This window comes from Lepidochelys olivacea, assembly GCF_965140295.1.
Source record: "Lepidochelys olivacea isolate rLepOli2 genome assembly, chromosome: 7".
NCBI classification, from domain to species: domain Eukaryota; kingdom Metazoa; phylum Chordata; order Testudines; family Cheloniidae; genus Lepidochelys; species Lepidochelys olivacea.
This window is the reverse complement of record NC_140417.1, coordinates 39,679,233-39,700,166: the sequence shown is the minus strand read 5'-3', so window position 1 is coordinate 39,700,166 and position 20,934 is coordinate 39,679,233.

Sequence of the window (20,934 nt, the reverse complement as noted above, 5' to 3'; positions counted from 1 at the left end):
TTAGAGCCTACAAGTCCACTCAGTCCTACTTCTTGTTCAGCCAATCGCTCAAACAAACAAGTTTGTTTACATTTGCAGGAGATAATGCTGTGCGCTTCTTGTTTACAATGTCACCTGAAAATAAGAATAAGCATTCACATGGCACTGTTGTAGCCAGCATTGCAAGATATATACGTGCCACATGCGCTAAAGATTCATATGTCCCTTCATGCTTCAACCACCATTCCAGAGGACATGCATCCATGCTGATGATGGGTTCTGCTCGATAACGATCCAAAGCAATGCACGTTCATTTTCATCATCCGAGTCAGCTGCCACCAGCCGAAGGTTGACTTTCTTTTTTGGTGGTTCAAGTTCTGTAGTTTCCACATCTGAGTGTTGCTCTTTTAAAGACTTCTGAGAACATGCTCTACCCCCCGTCCCAATCAGATTTTAGAAGACACTTCAGATTCTTAAATCTTGGGTCAAGTGCTATAGCTATCTTTAGAAATCTCACATTGGTACCTTCTTTGCGTTTTGTCAAATCTGCAGAGTGAAAGTGTTCTTAAAACGAACAACATGCTGGGTCATCATCCGAGATGGCTATAACATGATATATATGGCAGAATGCAGGTAAAACAGAACAGGAGACAGACAATTCTCCCCCAAGGAGTTCAGTCACAAATGTAATTAAACCCATTATTTTTTTAACTAGCACAACAGCATGGAAGCATATCCTCTGGAATGGGGTGGCCAAAGGATGAAGGGACATAAGAACATTTAGCATATCTGGCACATAAATACCTTGCAATTCCAGCTACAAAAGTGCCATGTGAACGTCTGTTCTCACTTTCAGGTGACGCTGTAAATAAGAAGCGGGCAGCATTATCTCCTATAAATGTAATAAAAACAATATTATATTGTTTGTCTGAGCAATTCGCTGAACAAGAAGTAGGACTGAGTGGACTTGTAGGCTCTAAAGTTTTACATTGTTTTGTTTTTGAATGAAGTTATGTAACAACAAAAATCTACATTTGTAAGCTGCGCTTTCATAATAGAAAAGGAGTACTTGTGGCACCTTAGAGACTAACCAATTTATTTGAGCATGAGCTTTCGTGTAGCTCATGTAGCTCACGAAAGCTCATGCTCAAATAAATTGGTTAGTCTCTAAGGTGCCACAAGTACTCCTTTTCTTTTTGCGAATACAGACTAACACGGCTGCTACTCTGAAACCTTTCATAATAGAGAGATTGCACTATGGTACTTGAATGAGGTGAACTGAAAAATACTATTTCTTTTGTTTATCATTTTTACAGTGCAAATATGTGTAAGAAAAATAATATAAAGTGAGTACAGTACACTTTGTATTCTGCATTGTAATTGAAATATTTGAAAATGTAGAAAAAATCCAAAATATTTAATAAATTTCAATTGGTATTCTATTGTTTAATAGTGCAATTAAAACTGTGATTAATTTTTTATCTCAATTTTTTTGAGTTAATCGCATGAGTTAACTGCAATTCATTGACAGCCCTAATTAAAACAATGAAAGGACCTACAAGTTTATAATTCATCATCCCAACTCTGATTTAGGAGCAGGGATCTCTTCTATGGTCACAAGTTCATAACAGCCTCAGCTCAGAACTAGCACCCTCATGAAAAGATTAGTCCTTCCTTTATACGGTTCAGGGGTCTTTGAGCTGGAGTTTCTAGGAGTAGGTAATTCGTCAACAATGGATCACTCCCTTCCGTTCCCCACACATAGGTTCCAAAGGCCTCCCAAGTACCTCCTCGGAAACCCACTTCACACATATTGTCCCAAACCATTCCTAACACTTTCTTTAGTCACATCCCTAGAAAAGTTAAATACAATCCTACGATAACACATAAACAATCGTATTTTTAATACAATGGACTCCATAAAGTATTAAACTTCATTCAATAGGATTAATTTAAATAAAGTTTATCTTAATTCCATAAGGTTTGTCCAGAATATTGTCAGTCTGTCACAGTATCATTGGACTTTGTTTCTATATTTATAAAATGGGCATTTTTCTTTTTTAAATAATCAGAAACCACATTATAACTTCGAATTTGTGAACACATTGTTTCATGCACTTGCAAATTCAGGTTGTATGAACAATGCTTTGCTTATATCTAACGTGTGGACAAAGTTTCTGAAATCAACTTTGAAAATGAAGTCCTATATGATCAGCTTTCAAAATAAGTATCCCACACAATCAAAGGCCTGATCCAGCACCAGTTAAAATCAACCGTAAGACTCCCACTGACATTGTAGCCTGATCTACAGATTATTTATTATATTGATTACTTAAGAATTCCCAGTTATCACTTTGAGGGTAGACTGGTTCTTGTCCCAAGATCAGGCCCCGTATTATTAAAATTACTGTATAGTCGGGAACCCTGATGTGCACATTTGCAACGCTCACATTATCACACTTCTATATTTACATATAGTTTATTAATACATTTAGCAAAGTGACAAACACTCTAACCTAGCAAGGTAAATAGAGAGACTACAAAATGTACATCTGAACATCCATATACTCACACCATCTCCTGCAGAACAACCTGAAATATTAGCCATTATCTTCCTCATCCCCACCAGTGTCCATCATTCTGGCATCTCCCAAGGGCTACATCTCTCTCTCCTACAGCCCACAGGCTGGGATGTAACTTTTATAATATGTAACACTGACACCACTATATTTAATGCATATTCAGTGAGGGTATTTCTTTTCTTCCTTATTTGTATTTCCTCAATCTATTAATGTTGAGGTGCCCATCTCTTATAGGGGAGTATATTAATGATCTCAAATTATCATATACATCAATTTGTTGCCATGGAACTCTTGTGGTTGGATGTTCTTTCCAAAAGTTTCCAAAAGCTGATGTTAGCTCATGTTTCTGTGATTCACTGGTGTCGTGATAGCCAAATTTCCCCCTTACACTCTATTTCCAGTTCCTCAAAACTTAGGGGTGACTGTTGGATCATTTATCTGTGCCTCAAGCCTCATGCTAACTACTGAACCTAATGTCTTACAAGATACAGGCCTTGATTCCTTGCATTACTGCTAAATAAATAAATAATATAATATAATATAATATAGGCAAGCTAGTCCTATGGGCTACAACGTCAAATCAGTGGCTTTGGAATAGGCCACAAGGGCCAGATTTTCAAAGGTTTTTACACACCTAAAGATGCAAATAGGAACTTAGTGGAATTTTTAAAAGTGCTTCAACAGGTTAGGTGCCTTAGTCCCAGGGCATGCTGCTGAAAATCCCACTAAGCACCTATTTGCGTCTTTAGGCACCTAAATATCCTAGAAAATCTGGCCTCAAGTGCCTTGCTAAATAGACATGGGCCAAATTTTTTTTAAAACGTTTTGAGGTTTTGTGATTAAGTTCTGAAGCCATAACTCACTCACGTTGCCAACTCTGGTGAGTCGTGAAGCCAGCTTCAGTCCTGGACTGAACTTTAGGAAACTGAGATTCAAATCCAAAGTTTGTGACCTACGTCTCTTTCTAAGAGAAATATTTTATGACAACCTTGGGATAGCAAGGAAAATGTAATGAGTCAGTCTTTCTGTAATTAAGATAGTAGATAGTAGAAACTAGTGATGGGAATTCAGTAATTGCCATTCTTCCCTCTGAGTCAGTATTATATCTAAGGATTAGCATGAGGTTGGGGGCACTGTGCTGATGGAGTTGCTATTTTTCCAGAGAGACATAGAACTGAGTCCTGAATGTTAAGATCAAATCAACACTTCGTGAAATCTGGAGGCATTGAATTTGATGGCCAAGTGCCCTCACCATTTTCCATTTCTGGTAATCCAATCCTACCAATCTAAGATTTCCTGCGCAGTTTCAGGAGCCAAGTTTCAAGTGTTTGCACCACAAAGCATACTCTCACTAGAGTTTAGTGAATGCTTAGGTTTGGAAATGGTGACTCATGACTGGGAAGACTATCTTTGCTTATCCTAATATTCAGCTCCAGAAGTGTCTATGTAGTAACTGTGTGGTGAGTGAAGCATTTCTAATACTGTAGGTAAAATAGGCTTTTAAAGTACTTTGAGATCCCTTAGGTCAAGGACATTACATAAGAAGGTAGTAACTTCATAGCTATTGCAGCAGCTCTGTGAATAGCTATGTCTCTTTAAAGATTAGCTAGTCTCTCAGGAGTGAACGGAGAGTAAAATGGTAGTTACAGGAAGGAGAGTCTTGTGGTTAGGGCACAGGAATAAGTTCTGTTCCTAGCTCTTCCTGGGCAAGTTACATAGCTTCTTTGTGCCTTTGTTTTCCCATTTATATGGGGATGAAAATACATACCAACCTACCAGAGAGATGTGTTGAATCTCAGGCCTGGTCTAAACTACAAGTGAGGTCAATGTAAGCCACCTTGCACTAACCTAGTTTTGCATGTGTCTACACTTAAAATTTGTCTCCCACCGATGTAAGTGCCCTATTACAGTGACACAGTAACACCACCGCCCTCTGCGGTGTTGAGCCAAGATTGGTGTACTGAGGTCAACACAGTGCAAGTGTGGACACTGTATTACTTATGTTGACCCAAGCATTTCTCCAGCAGCTGTCCCACAATGCCCAACATAGATAGCTCTGGTCACAATTGTAAACTCCACTGCTCAGGAGTCATGGGGACTGGAAGTCCCCCGCCTCTTTAAAGCTCTGTGAATTTTTTATATGCCTTTTCCTGACACACCTAGCAGCTCTCTATCTTGTGTACAAGTGCCCAGCTGACCATGCTGGCTACATGCTCTGGCTTGCAGTAGACAGGCGATATAGAGCTCCTGGGCTGTGGGGAGAAGAGGCTGTGCAAGCACAACTATGGCCCAGCCACAGAAAGCTGGACATCTGTGAGCAGACTGCACAGGGAATGCAGGAAAAGGGATACAACAGGAACCAGCAGCAGTGCCTCATGAAAGTGAAGAACAGTGTCAGGCATATCAGAAGGCCAGGGAGGTGAACAGTCAATCTGGTGCTAAGCTGCAGACCGGCCACTTTTAAAAAGACCTGCATGCCATAGTTGGCAGAGATCCTACCACCATCGTGCTGTGGATATCTGCTAGGAGCCTGAGTCACAAGGACTGGTAGGGCTGCCAACTTTCTATTGGCACAAAACTGAACACCCGAGCCCCACCTCTTCCCCGAGGCCCTCCACTCACTACATTCCCTCTTCCTTGGTGGCTCACTTTCCCCCACCCTCACTCACTTTCACTGGGCTGGGGCAGCGGGCTGGGGTGTGGGAGGGGGTGCGGGCTCTAAATGGGGGTGCAGGCTCTGGGGTGGGGCCAGAAATGAGGGGTTCAGGGAACGGGAGGGGGCTCTGGGCTGGGGCAGGTAGTTGGGGTACAGGAGGGGATGAGGGCTCTGGCTGGGGGTGCGGGCTCTGGGCTGGGACTGGGGATGAGGCGTTTGGGATGCAAGAGGGGGCTCTGGGTTTGGGGAGGTGCTGGGGTGTAGGAGAGGGTATGGGCTCTGGGCTGGGGGTGCAGATGAGGGGTTTGGGGTGCAGGAGGGGGCTCTGGGTTTGGAGGAGCTCAGGGTTCGGGCATGGGTTTACTTTGGGTGGCTCCCAGTCAGTGACACTGCCTGGTTGTCCTGGCTCTGTGCTATGCCCCGGAAGCAGCCAGTAGGTCCTACTTGTAGGCGAGGGAGTGCGGGGGGAAGGAAGCTCCACAGCACGCACTGCTCTCACCCACAAGCACTGCCCCGTAGCTCCCATTGACCAGGAACCAGCCAATGGGAGTGCGGAGCCAGTGCTCAGGGCTGGGGCAGCACACGGAGCCCCGTGGCCCCCCACCTAGGAGCTGGACCTGCTGGCTGCTTTCGGGGCACAGCACAGTGCCCTGGAATAGATAGGGACTAGCCTGACTTGGCTCTGCAACTCTGCCGACTGGACTTTTAACAGTCTGGCTGGCGGGGCTGACCAGAGCCACCAGGGTCCCTTTTCGACCGGGTGTTCCAGTAGAAAACCAGACACCTGGTCACCCTAGGCCCTGGTGTGAACAATGAGGAAGAGGAGGAGGACGAAGCACATGCAAGCAGGGGGTCCAGCTATTACACAAGCCAGGACCTGTTTGACACTCCACCACAGTCCAGTCAGTCCTGGCACTCAAACACAGGCAAGCTTGATGCAGGGGAAGGAACCTTCGGTAAGTCTTATACTACTACCTCCTCTAGTTTGAGTAAATCAATGAAAAGTCGATCCCTGCGGCCTGTTAAGTTTGGGGCGCCACCAGTATACCATTGTAATGGGAAATGCAATTACCCAAAGAGAGGTAGAGTAGTTATCTGCTTTTTATTCCCCTGCAGAGTTAGGCAAGCAGATGTGGGGACAGGCATGCAAAGCAGTTTGTTTATATACACAGCGATATCCATTAAATCCTCCTGAGATCTCTCAATGAAACTTTCATGGAAGTATTCTGCAATCCTTGCTCAAAGGTTTCTAGGTATATCAGCCTTATTTCTTCCTCCATGGTAGGATGCTTTCCCATGCCAGTCAGTGATAACTGTAGCAGGCACCACTGCAGTACACATGCTAGCAGCATATGGGACCCTGGCAGCTTCTCCTTGAGAGCTTTGCTCTCTGTGCCTTTGTTACCCTCAGGAGTGAGATACCAGCTAAAATTGCCTGTGGAAAGTGGTGCCACTATTCAGTGCTATTCCTCTATATCAGGAGTAGTCAATTATTTTTTGTCAAGGTCCACATTGCTTTGTCAAGGTATAGGCAAGATTTTGGGACATGTTCAAAAGCATCTGGCAGTCCAGATTTGGTCCGTAGCTCACCTATTGACTACCCTTGCCCTATATGATTCAACCGAGCAATTCCCTCTAATTTCTCTCACCCCCACAGGCCATACTCACTATGGCTGGTGCTGTGAGTGGCGCTATGCACAAGCACTCTGAAGCAGAAGTATCAATAAGTATGTCCTGTTTAAAACTTAGGGGAGCAAGGGAAGGGAGTTCTGAAACTTAACTTTCCCTTTGTTGTGACTATATTGACAAATGGCACAAATTGACTGTTTTATCTGCAGATGTTGCTGTTGCAGCCTTGAGGGGTTCCCCCTCCACACCTGTGGAATGCCTGAGCCAGATAAGGAGGAGAAAGAAATGGACTTGGCCTGACATGTTCAGTGAGATCCTGCAATCCAGTGCTGCATCAGAGCGTGAGCAAAGGTCCTTGTAGGTGAAAACTGAAGACAGGCTGGAGAAGGATGATAATCCATGTGATACAGAAATACCAGGGTACAAAATACATATGAATGACAGAGTAGGTCATGTTGGTGGGGGAGTGGCACTATATGTGAAAAAAAGCATAGAAACAAATACAGTAAAAAACTTAAATGAATCAAACTGTATCATACAGTATCTATGGATAGAAATTCCATGCTCTAATAATAAGAGTATAGCAATAGGAATATACTACTGACCACCTGACCAGGAGAGTGATGGTGATTCTGAAATGCTCAGGGAGATGAGAAGCTATAGAAGTAGAAAACTCAATAATGGGGGATTTCAATTATCCTTATATTGACTGGGAACGTGTCATCTAAGGCCTGGATGCAGAGAGAAAGTTTCTAGACACTATTAATGACTTCTTGAAGCAGCTAGTCCTGGAACCCACAAGACTAAATCAAGAATTGCCTCTCCCGTTCAGTGGCACACAGGATCTGGTCCAAGAGCTGAATGTAGAGGCCATAATATAATTAAATTTAACATCTGGGGAATGGCGGGGGTGAGTGGGAGGAGGGGAGGAATGCCAAAGAAGCCACCACAGTAGTGTTTAACTTCAAATGGGGGAACAACACTAAAACAAGGTAACTAGTTGAATGGAAATTAAAAGGAACAGTCACAAAAGTGACATGCCTGCAAGTTGCATGGAAACTTTTTTAAAACACCATAAGCGGGCTAGCAAGTTATATGGGCCCGTGGTGCCCATGCTCCAGCAATATTCAGGGCCTGAGGTCCCGGCTCCACCAATGTTCGGGGCCGGGTTTCTCTCTCAGCCTGCCTGCCGCCAATGCACGCCTCCCCCGAGCATCCCTGCCTGCACCCTAGGCAGCAGGCAACTGCCCCCTGCAGCTCTGTGCTGCACTCTGCTCTGCCGGCTCTTAGGATCAACTGCAACAACAGGGTCCTAGCGCCCCCCCCCAGTCATTAGTGCCAGGGAAGGCTGATCCAGGCTGACCCTGACCTTCTGCCTCGGACGGACAGACCCTTCCCTTTTCCAGTGGGACCCTCCACCAGCACAGGGGGCCCCCATGCTGGGCAAGGGGCAGCCCCATCCCCCATCCCCAGTGAGGCTACAGTGAGAGGCAGCAGTAGCTGAGGAGACGCACATGTGGTGGCAGCCCCCCCCCCAGCTCTGCACCCACCACAGGGGAGGCGAGGGAGTTTCCTGGACCTGAGAGGGGCCCTAGGAGCATGTGCAGTGACAGTGGTGTGAGGTGAGTGTGCTGCCAGGGAGGAGACAGGGGCTCCTCCCCCAGAGCTCACTGCTACCGGGGGTGGGAAAGGGCTGGGGGGAGTCCTCTTGTCTGGCTCCAGCCAAGGGCAGCCTGCCTGGACCCCAAAACTCCTCATCCCCAGCCCTGCCCCACCCCCAAGCCTGCATCTCCAGCCAGAACCCTCACTCCCGCCATACCCCAACCCTCTGCCCCTGCCCTGAGCACCCTCCTGCACCGTGAACCCCTCATCCCCAACCTCAAGCCACAGCCCTCACCCCCACCCTTTGTCCGAGCCCCTCCCACAGCCCCACCCCAGAGTCCTCACATTTTAAAAAATATATATCACCTTACAAGACAGGTGTGGTGGGGGTGGGGGCGGGACTTGGACCCATTCTGGGCACTGCCAAAAATTATACAAACCTGCCACCCCTGCATAATAGAGGCTCAAATTAAATGTATACCCCAAATTAAAAAAAATAATAATAAGAGGACAAAAAAATGCCACCATGGCTAGACAGAGTAGAAGAGGTTTCAGAGTAGCAGCCGTGTTAGTCTGTATTCGCAAAAAGGAGTACTTGTGGCACCTTAGAGACAAATAAATTGGTTAGTCTCTAAGGTGCCACAAGTACTCCTTTTCTTTTTTTGGAGTAAAAGAGGTGGTTAGAGCAGTGGTTCTCAAAGTTCTGTACTGGTGACTCCTTTCACATAGCAAGACTCTGAGTGCGACCCACCCTTATAAATTAAAAACTATTATAAATGCTGGAGGTGAAGGCGGGGTTTGGGGTGAAAGCTGACAGCTCTTGACCCCCCACCCCGTAATAACCTTGCGACCCTTAGGGGCCCTGACCCCCATTTTGAGAACCCCTGGATTAGAGACATCCTTTAAAAATTGGAAATCAAATCCTACTGAGGATAATGGAACACGCATAAAATCTGGCAAGGCAAGTGTGAAAGTATAATTAGGCATGCCAAAAAGAATTTGAAGGTTAACTAGCAAAACACACACAAAAACTAAAAGCAAAATTTGTTTTACGCATATCAGAAGCGGGAAGCCTGCCAAACAATCAATCAGTGGAACCACTGGATAATCAAGGTGCTAAAAGATCACTCAAAAAAGATAAGGTCATTGCAGAGAAGCTAAACAAATTCTTTGCATCAGTCTTCACTGCAGAGGATGTGGGGGCGATTCCCACACCTGAGCCATTCTTTTTAGATAAAAAAAACTGAGGAACTGTCCCAGATTGAGGTGTAAATAGAGGTGGTTTTGGAACAAAAATTGATAAATTAAACAGTTATAAGTCACCAGGACCAGATGGTATTCACCCAAGAGTTCTGAAGGAGCTCAGATATGAAATTGCAGAACTACTAACTGTGGTATTTAAATCACCCTGTACCAGTTGACTGGCAGATAGCTAATATGATGCCAATTTTTTTAAAAGGCTCCAGAGGTGATCATGACAATTATAGACCGGTAAGCCTAACTTCAGTACCAGGCAAATTGGGTGTAACTATAGTAAAGAACAAAATGATTAAACACAGATGAACACGATTTGTTGGGGAAGAGTCAACATGGCTTTTGTAAAGGGAAATCATATCTTCCCAATCTATTAGACTACTTTGAGAGGGTCAAACTTACATGTGGACAAGGGTGATCCAAATGATACAATGTACTTGGACTTTCAGAAAGCCTTTGAGAAGGTCCCTCACCAAAGGCTTTTAAGGAAACTAAGCAGTCATGGGATAAGAGGGAAGGTCCTCCCATGGATCAGTAACCAGCTAAAAGACCGGAAACAAAGGATAGGAATAAATGGTCAGTTTTCACAGTGTAGAGAAATACAGGGATCTGTACAGGTGGCCAGTGCTATTCAACATATTCGTAAATGATCTGGACAAAGGGGTAAACAGTAGGGTGGCAAAGTTTGTGGATGATACAAAATCACTCAAGACAACAGTCAGTTAAGTCTAAAACTAAGAGTTACCAGGGGATCTCACAAAACTGGGTGACTGGGTACAAAATGGCAGATGAAATTCAATGTTGATAAATGCAAAGAAATGCACTTTGGAAAACATAATCCCAACTATACATATAAAATGATGGGATCAAAATTAGCTGTTACCACTCAAGAAAGAGATCCTGAAGTCATCATGGACAGTTCTCTGAAAACTTCTGCTCAGCGTGAAGCAGCAGTCAAAAAAGAAAACAGAATGTTAGGAATCATTAGGAAAGGGATAGATAATAGGACAGAATATATCATAATACCACTATATAAATCCATGGTATTGTCTACACCTTCAGAACTGCATGCAGTTCTGATCACCCCATCTCAAAAAGGTATTCAAATTTGAAAACGTTCAGAGAAGGGCAACAAAAGTGACTCGGGGTATGGAAAATATGAAGAGAGATTAAAAAGAATGGGACTGTTCAGCTTGGAAAAGAGATGAGTAAGGAAGATACAGTGGAGGTCTATAAAATCATGACTGGTGTGGAGAAAGCGAATAAGGAAGTGTTATTTATGCCTTCACATAACACAAGAACTAGGGGTCACCCAATGAAATTAATAATCAGCAGGTTTAAAAAACCAAAAGAAGTACTTCTTCAAAAAGCCAACCTGTGAAACACATTGCCACAGGATGTTGTGAAGGCCAAAAGTATAAACGAGTTCAAAAAAGGATCAGATAAGTTCACGGAGGATAGCTCCATCAATGGTTATTAGCCAAGGTGGCCAGAGACTCAACCCCACGCTCTGGATGTCCCTAAGCTTCAGACTACCAGGTCCTGGGACTGCACAGGGGATGGATCACTCAATAGTTGCCCTGTTCTGTTCATTCCCTCTGAAGCATCTGACATTAGCCACTGTCAGGAGACAGGATACTGGGCTAGTGGACCATTGGTCTGATCCAGTATGGCCATTCTTATGTTCTCAAGGAAAGAGCAGACAGGAGAAAGGCCCAGGAGTCCCAACAGGAAAAGGAGATGAAGATGCACCAGGACATAATGGATTGTCTCTGGCAGCAAACACAGATGCTTCAGACTCTTGTGGACCCACAGGTTCAACAATTAATGGATTGTGAAGGGAGGCAAGCCCGTAAGAACTTCATTACAGCACATCCCTGCACCGCCTTCCCTTTGTATTTCATGTGGCTCAGGGGCCACATCCTTCACCCCAGGGAATATTAAGGACAGCCACAGCTTCACATACAGCAACCGTGGTTTTCACAGGTCAGTGTATGTGTAGGTGAAATGGACATGAATGTTTTCCCCTTGTTAAGTTCTGTTCCATTAATTTATTAAAAGTATTTAATGTATTTGCTTTTAAACTGCACAGATTTTTCTTTGCACTGATTTTGTTACTGAATAAAATTCTATTATTTGGAAACTAATTCATCTTTATCAGTTCACAATATGTTCCAGAGTGCCCAGGAGTTCTGAAAGCACCCACTTATTACTGTGTGTGACAACTCATAGAATCAGTAGCAAACACAGAGTGATAATCATAAATGTACAGCAAGCCCTGCAAAATTAATAGCTGTATTGATAGTGTTATATGCATAGATGTACACCAAGCACCACACAATTCCGAACAGCCCCAAAACAGCAGGGCCAGAAAGAGCACAGTACACCACAATGCATTACTGTGGCTCATTGTTAAAGTGGTCTTTCAAAGCCTCTCTGATCTATATAGCTTCGTGCTGACCTCTTCTAATAGCCCTTGTATCTGGCTGTTCAAACTCAGCATACAGCTACTCTACCTTCACCCCAGTGGCAACTTTTCCCCTTTCCTTCACAGATATTATATAGCAGGCAACTATACCATTGGGATGCTTTTTCCACTGAGATCCAAACTTGTGAGTGACCACCACCAGCGTCTCTTCAGTCTACCAAAAGTGAATTCACCTGTCATTCTGCACCTGCTGAGCTGGTAATTAAACCTTTCCTTGGTGCTGTCAAGGTGGCTGGTGTACAGCTTCATGAGCCAGGGGAGCAAGGCATAGTTTAGATCTCCAAGGATCATTATTGGCATTTCATCACCACCTGTGGTAATCTGCCAGTCAGGAAAGAAAATTCCTGCTCACGGCTTTCTGAACAATCCTGTGTTCTTAAAAACATGAGCATCATACACCTTCCTTGAGCAGCCCACATTGAAGTCAGTGAAGCATCCCCAGTGATCCACCAACACTTGCATAACCATAGCCGTTTCTGTTGATGTACCCTGTGGCAAGGTGGTCTGATGCCAAAATAGGATGTGTGTGTTGTCTATTGCTCCATCGCAATTCAGGAACCCCTCTTCTGCAAATCCACCCACTATGTCCTGCACATTGCCGAGAGTCATAGTCCTGCACTGCAGGAAACTATTTATGGTCCTGCACACTTGCATGACAATGACCATCTCAGTAAATTTTCCAACTACAAAATGATTTCTGACTAGTCAGTGGTCATTTCTCAGGCCTGGAAGTGGTCCTATATCCCATGGTAATCTGTCCACCAAAAAATCATCATGTTTCTTGCTGATATGAGTCTTCTTATGGCTCTGTAAATACCACAGGATCGTGCAGCCTGCGCATGCAATGCTTATGGCAATAGTGAAGAGCTGTGCAGACTCCATGATTGTCAGAGATGGCAGACCGTGAGGAGGGCCTGCATGGGTTGCACCCCTATGCAATTCATTTCTGCCCCATCATGCACTGCCAAAACTTCCCAAAAGACAGCACACTGGACAGTGGGATACCTACCCATAGTTCACCACCCTGTGAATTGACACACGAACTCCTCGTGAAGATGCACAGCACCAAACACGAAGAGCCAAGCATGTACACTCACAAGCAATATAATTGCAGCGGCTTTTATGCCAGAGTAACTTGCATTGACCAAAGTTTGTGGTGTAGATATGGCCATAGCTAACTAATGCTTTGTAAAACATCAGATGGAAGTTCCTTTGAACTGTAAAATTTTTTTGCCTTTTCCCACCTCTCCTCTTTAAAGAAAAAGAAAAGAGAGTTTGTCCCATCTCTTGTAAAAAGTTTAATTAAGGTCTGGGTAGAGGTACGAGTTCACATTAGAGCTAATTGTTTTCTGACCATTTTCAGCCCTTGGTGAAATGCAGTTCTAATCTTCAGAGATGTCAAGTACTTTCAGCTCCATCTGAAGTCAAAAGGAGATTCCAGAGATCAATGCCCCCGAAAACTATGCCTTATGTGACAGACATTTATTGACATTCATATAACACATTCATAGAAATCATAGACATGTAGGACTGAAGAGATGTTGATAGGTCATCTAGTTCAATCCCCTGAACTGACACAGGACTAAGTATTATCTAGACCAGTGATACTCAGACTGAAGCTCATGAGCCACAAGTGGCTCTTTAATGTGTCTCCTGTGGCTCTTTGCAGCACATTATATTAAAACGTTGGGTGATTTAATTAGTGAACTAAGTTATTAACCAATCAGGATGCTTTTACTATGTTATTAATCAATTGTAGTTGACAGAATAATAATACTTGGTCAGTCATTTTGCTGTGAGAATTTTATATATAAAACTAAATATTTCCCTGGTCATCCTGTTTAAATATGAATATACAGTACTACAGTAAATGAAACAATAAATTCACACTACTGCAGCTCTTATGGGTAATGTTGATCACTAATTTAGCTTCTGAACCACTGAGGTCCGAGTATCACAGAGCTAGACCATCATTGGCAGGTATTTGTCATTAGAGGTTTTTTTTAAAAACAGGTTAGACAAAGATCCCACAACCTCCCAAGGTAATTTGTTCCAGTGCTCATCTACCCTTACAGACTTTAGGAAAAGACTTCCTAAACTAACCTAAAATTTCCCTTGCTGCCAGTTAAGCTCATCATTTCTTGTCCTGTCCATGGCAGTTAAGTAGAACAATTTATCACCCTCCTCTTTATAACAACCTTTTACATACTTGAAGATTGTTAGTTCCACCCCTGCCCCACCCCCCTCTTCTCTTCTCCAAACTAAACAAACCCCGTTTTTTTTCAATCTTTCCTCACAAGTCATGTTTTCTGACCTTTAACCATAGCCATGTTGTAGACCAAAAACTACTAAGATGTTTAAGCTCTTCAGACCAGGGACTGTCTACTGCTCTGTGCTTGTACAACACCTAGCACAACAGGGTCCCAATCTCCGTTAGTACCTACCATTAAAAATACGATGCCTTTTTCCAATGATTTTATGATGCAAAGACATGATATTTCAGCTCACTCAAAAAACATTATTTATTTGTGTCATAGCACTTGTGGGCCCTAGTCATGGACCAGGACCCCATTGTGCTAGATGCTGTATAAACACAGAACAAAAAGACAGTCCCTGCCCCGAAGAACTTCCTATTTAAGTATAAGGCAAGAAACAACAGATGGATAAAGACAAATTGGAGGGATGGGGAAGTATAAGGAAACAATGAAACTGTATTGGGCAGCATGATAGGTAGTGGTCTCAGCATTTCAGCAGCCTAATCAAAGTCAAGTATTTTGTAGACCTCATGGCACATAGGTTTTAAGGAGGCTTTTAAAGGAGGATAAAAAGTTAATTTGATAGGCATCTTCTCCCAAGCACGAGGGGCAGCATAGGAGAAAACACAAAAGTGCTTGTTTGAAAGTTTAACAAGCGGGCAATGGAGACTGATATCACGGACTGTTGTGAATAGATATCAGTGAGGCAAAACTGCATTTGTCAAGGCCAGAGAAAAGGAGGTTGCAGTAACAGAGATGAGAGCCTGGACAAGAGATTTAGCTCTGTAGATGGGTAACAAAGACCGTATCTTAGAAATGTCATGCACAAAGTATCTGCAAGACTTAGACATAGCCTGGATGTGAGGACCTAGAGAGAAGTCCAAGTTGAAGAGGATACCCAGGTGACAGGCCTGAATGACAGGTGGAATGATGGTGTTGTCCACCATATATTCTGCCTGTACAAGATTCAGTTACTACTCTCATTTCTTGCGCCAAAACCAGAAAGGATATGGCAAACGAGGCAAAACATTTTCTTGGGAGAGCTTGGCTTCTCCTGCAAGATATGTTAAACCTCATTCATTTCTAAACTCCATTATATATTTTCCTCTAAAATCCCGTATGCCCTCTCCCAAAAACAGCTACATTAATATGATTGATGGACCTGTTAACGCTGTTCAAATATTGTTTTAATTGGAAAAAACAGTTTTATTCTTGACTTTTCTTCTAAGAGGTTTAATCAATCATAACCAATAAATCTGCTCACCCTTGGCAAATTTGGCACATCATTCATTATTAGATAATAGTCTCACCTTTTGCCCAGATGACACAATTCATCCTGAATCAGACAATATGGCACTAAGCCAAACATATTAATGACTTTTATATATAAAATTTTCCTGGGCGAAATCAGGAGAGGTATGCAGAACACATGCAACTCCTGTTAATGGGATTTCCTGGAGGTCAGCACCTCTCAGGATTTACTATTATATTATTGAAATCAAATTATCCTGAGCCGTAAGTCATTCATCATTCTTTAAAAAACAAACAAACAAAAACCACTCAGTTAGGGTCTTTCATCTCAAACAGCGCAAAATCAAATTGCTATGGTTATTTTGTACTGCTATTCTTTACTGATGACCCATCACACCTTTCGCTATACAATGAGCGGTCTCTAAAGTGTCTGAACAGGTCTGTTGTACATGCAGACATTCTGGCTACTTTAAACAATTCATTCTGAACTCAAGTCAAACAGGTCTGTAACATAGGCTACAATCCAACTGTATATGTATACTACGCCGTGATGCGGAGATTTTGGAAAATCATAAAAGATCAGGTATCTGGCATTATTAGCACTACAGCTGGTTGAAAGATTTTTACTGAAACAGTTTTTCATTGGAAAATGTTTCAATTAAACAAATTTTCACAAAACTGTATCTATTGACAAAATTTTCTTTTGAAGAACAGAAAACATTTCTAAAGGTCAAAACCATTTTGACATTTTCAGACTGTAAAGTTTCAACTGTTTTTTTTCAAAAAGATTTTTCATTTCAAAATTGATTTTATATTAATTATTGTTTGTTTGTTTACAATGGTCAAAATTGGCAGAATGTTTTTTAACTGATCTGAAACTAAGATGTTTTTGGAACTTAATTTAAATGAACAATTTTGAGGTTTGCCTTTTTTGTCCTGATTGGAGATGAAAAAAAAAAAAAACACAAAATTTTTTGCCAGGCAGAAAAATCTGTTTTCTGGCCAGCTCCAACACATTTTCAGGTTTTTCTTGTTTGAAAATGTAGTTCTTACATGGGTATTTTTTCCCATAAGGAAAGCAGGGTTGGCTGGCCCTCGGGACAACACTCACACTCACATCACAGCTTAAGACCTGGCCCAAGGATTCAGGTGGTCAGTCTTTTCACTAATGTATTTATCAACAACGGCGTGGTATTGTTCCCAGACTTTGCAGAGAAAACAGTTTAAAATCTCACTCGTACAAAAGGTTATATTTAAGGGTCTTAAGAATATGTAACTGTAAAATGGTAAATACATATTCAATTAATTTTGGGCAAGAGAGCAATAATATTTTGTTTACCTCTTTGTCTGTTAAGAATTGTATACAGTGAGTAATGCTGGTCTAAGGTGACACATTCTTCAAAGAGTACTACAGTTGTGTACTATCTACGATCAGCAAGATTTCCAACTAATTATTTCCCATCAGAGATAATTGTAAGACTGCAACAAAAGGAGTCTGTTGTTTATAGACCTGGCTGTTTCACCGTGAGGAATTATAAAATGACCTTTGACTAGTGCCACTGAAAAATCCATGGTAGCCTAAAAAGCACTACAGGTTTCAGAGTAACAGCCGTGTTAGTCTGTATTCGCAAAAAGAACAGGAGGACTTGTGGCACCTTAGAGACTAACCAATTTATTTGAGCATAAGCTTTCGTGAGCTACAGCTCACTTCATCGGATGCATACTGTGGAAAGTGTAGAAGATCTTTTTATACACACAAAGCATGAAAAAATGGGTGTTTACCACTACAAAAGGTTTTCTCTCCCCCGACCCCTACACTACAAGAGTATCCACACTACAAGTGTATCCAATTAGATATCACTGATGCCGGATGTAAGCTAAGTAATTTGGCTACACAGGACATAATTGCTCTGGGAGAGCTGGATTTAGGACATGCTCCAACCCTGTCCGAGCCTAGTACATTGCAGATGTGAGTATTGTGTGAGAGTACAAGGCAACACCCAAGCTCATTCTGCCCCTCCTTGCAAATCCAACTTCCTTCCTGTTAATCACATTAACAATGGTGCGTGCCTTAAATTGTTTGACCTTCTCATTGCCAACTGATGGAAAAAACAGTGCTGATTTTGCCAGAAGGAGCAGGAGGAGGAAAGGAAAGGCCTTAAGTTCTGAATGGTCCTGAAATTGAATAGTTGGTAGAAACTTACTCACAAGATTCCCATCAAAGGCAATGGCATGTCTTGTATGGGTTAATGCTCAGCCATGGAGTCAGAGTACTTGGGCCCTGATTTTGTTGTGGGTGATAAAATTGGTAAAGACATTAAACATACATTTATGGTTACAAGTTATTACCCTGATTTACCCCAGTCCCTCTGGTATGGGATGTGAGAGACCCAGGTTCAAATCCCTGCTCTGCCTGATTCAGAGAGACCTGGTATGAAAAACAGCTGCAGGGTTTTGAACCTGGGTCTTTAACATCCCAGGCCACCATGAATGTCACACTCTCTCTCTCCAGTCTGGAAACAAACATTGACAAAACTCTGGTTTTGTGAAAATGTTTGAAAGGTTTGGTTTTCATTCAAATACGCAGCAAAAACAAACTTCAAAAACCTCAGAAGTTGCCACAAAATAGAATTGTTGTCTCCCACTCGGCTTTAAGGTACACATGCCTCAAGCTTGGCAGACCTATGCTTGGCACAGAACCCAGGGAGGTCGGCGATAATGAGTGGACAGCTAAAGGTAGCTGTATAGCTCCAATCCCAAGGAATATACAGGGGCCAGTTCAGCCCCCAGCACAAGGGTTGATCTAAATTGCATCACCAGTAATAGCCCATAGGGTTAGTTATGCCAGGTAGAGAAGAGCATTGCAGATTACCAATCAGCCATGTCTCCTTCATCCTTGATGCACCCTGATGTGAGCCTCTGCACACATCCCATAGAGCGGTTGCAAGCAGATGCCATAGAATAAAACCAATGGAATGTGTAAGATGTTCAGAGTAGAGAGTTTACAACTGACAGTGGAGTTTGTAAGCTTCACCAGGCACTGAATTCTTTAAGTCAACAAGCATGCACATATCTGCACACTTACCTAGCTGCACACACTTGCACAGCAGTCTTTGCTTTAAGACACACCTATAATGTTAAAGAACATTTCTACTGCATATCCTCAGCATACAGTCTGCAAGTCGTAATATCTTGGTTAATGCAAAACCTTCCCCCCGCCTCCCATTCCAAACCAAGCAAAGACAAATACTCAGCAAAGACTATGGGCCCAATCCTGCAAAAACTTGCTGCCTATGTAGTGCTTACTACCATTCAAAAACCCAGGAGATTAAGCACAGTAGGAAAGACTACTGATTTTACCACTGCTACTCTGCTTTAGATTAGAATCCAACCCACAGAATCTTTAGATGGAAAATTCCACCCAAGCCTTTTGATCCCTCTCTGTCAGCATAGTGTATATAGTCACTAGTATTTTGTCCTGACTACATAAGTCATAAGGTCCGATACATTTCCCCCTTCTCTTTCATGACTATTTCTATGGCAAATTTACGGAATTGTATTTCAAGTGGGAACATTGCTGAAGCTGATGATTTTCCACTATATGAAGCTCCGCAGGTGACTACTTGGAGCACCATCTGGCATAAGAGGATTTGTTTTATTTTAAACAAAAATATTTTTTCAGCATCCATGCTTTCAAGAACTGTAAATATTTATGAGCAAACCATACGTCTACAATCACATCTGCTATTATTTGCAGAGGAAGCATTTGCCATTCAGAATCAAACATTATAAATTTTATGGTTAGAAACAGCCTCCCACCTTTCCTTTATCCTATAACCACATTAGGTTTAAAGACTTCAGTGAAGAATATATTTAGGAAGATTGTTGCCTGCACCACACGCTTTACAACAGAGATATCTGTTACTTGACTAATAAGCTACACAACTCAAATCCTGTCCCTTTTTTTATGGGCATGGTCTCATTGCAGAGGAGGGTGAACAGGATTTGGGGTGCTCACACAGAGTACACACAACCCAGCTCTGCAAGGACTCCTTGCATTCCACCGGTGATCAGGTTTATTGGGTCAGGACTACACTGAAATTAGGACCAGTGGTTTCCTTTTACTTATGGGATACAGGTGCCACACACAGGTTATTCCATACTTGAACTAGCACAAGGATAGCTGAGCAGCTACTCCATGATCTGAGAAGAGATGCCTTCTGCCCCACACTTTGAGCTACTCCTCAGAGTGTGGCTCAGCTGGCTCAGTCTGTGCATTGGCACCTATTTCTCCAAGCACAGTAGAAGTGATAGCTTAGGGTTTGTCTTCACTGCAAAGTTAACACAAGCTACAACAGGAGTTTTGCCTCTGATCCTTATCCACACACAACCACCCCTAATGCGAGTGTGGTGATGCTTGTAACTCAAGTTGGTTGGCTTGTCAGGAGGTGTATGCTACAGCCTGAGTTAGCACAACTAGTCAGTTGCTAATATGACCATTCTCTGGTGTGGACACAGGCTAGCATCACTTAAATGCCCCGGCTCTTCCAATGCTTTCCCACAATTTCCCCCGTGTGCCCAGAAAGAACAGATAAGTTCTCCCACAATTGACTGGGAAAGAATTCAGAGAGCCACCCAGCTTCCTGAAGCACAAGGAACTATGGGATATGCCCCCAGAAGTCCTAGCGTCACACACAAGTGAGTGCAGTGTGGACATAGCAGCTCCAGTGTTATTTAGCAGGGTGGCTGCTCTCACTCAAACTAGACTAACTCAAAATGAGTAACTCAAGTGTAAATAACTGAAGTTAACTGTGCAGTGAAGTCATATCCTTAGAAGAATGACACTTGGTGAGCAATGCATCTTCTTGTTTTATAGATCCTGTTCACCAATGGCTTCATTGGACATACTGTTAGCTTAAGCGTAATGGGGTCCTCATGTCCCCAGGCACTACTGTCACACAAGTAATAATCCCAGAGGTTATGACTAATCTATCCTATTTTAGGCAACAGTTCTAAGATATTGTGAATTAAAAATAATGCCTCCCATGCAAAACCAGATAAAGACAAAATAAACGATTAGTCAGGAAATGATGCCCTTTTACTGAAAGAAAAATTAGGTAGACATGGACTAACCCAGAGTTTTTCATTATAAAGCTAGTTGTTTTTCATTTTAGACACCACTTCTACTCATCTTTGATTAAAAGGCCTGATTTGAAGATAAAAATCAGCGTATGCATG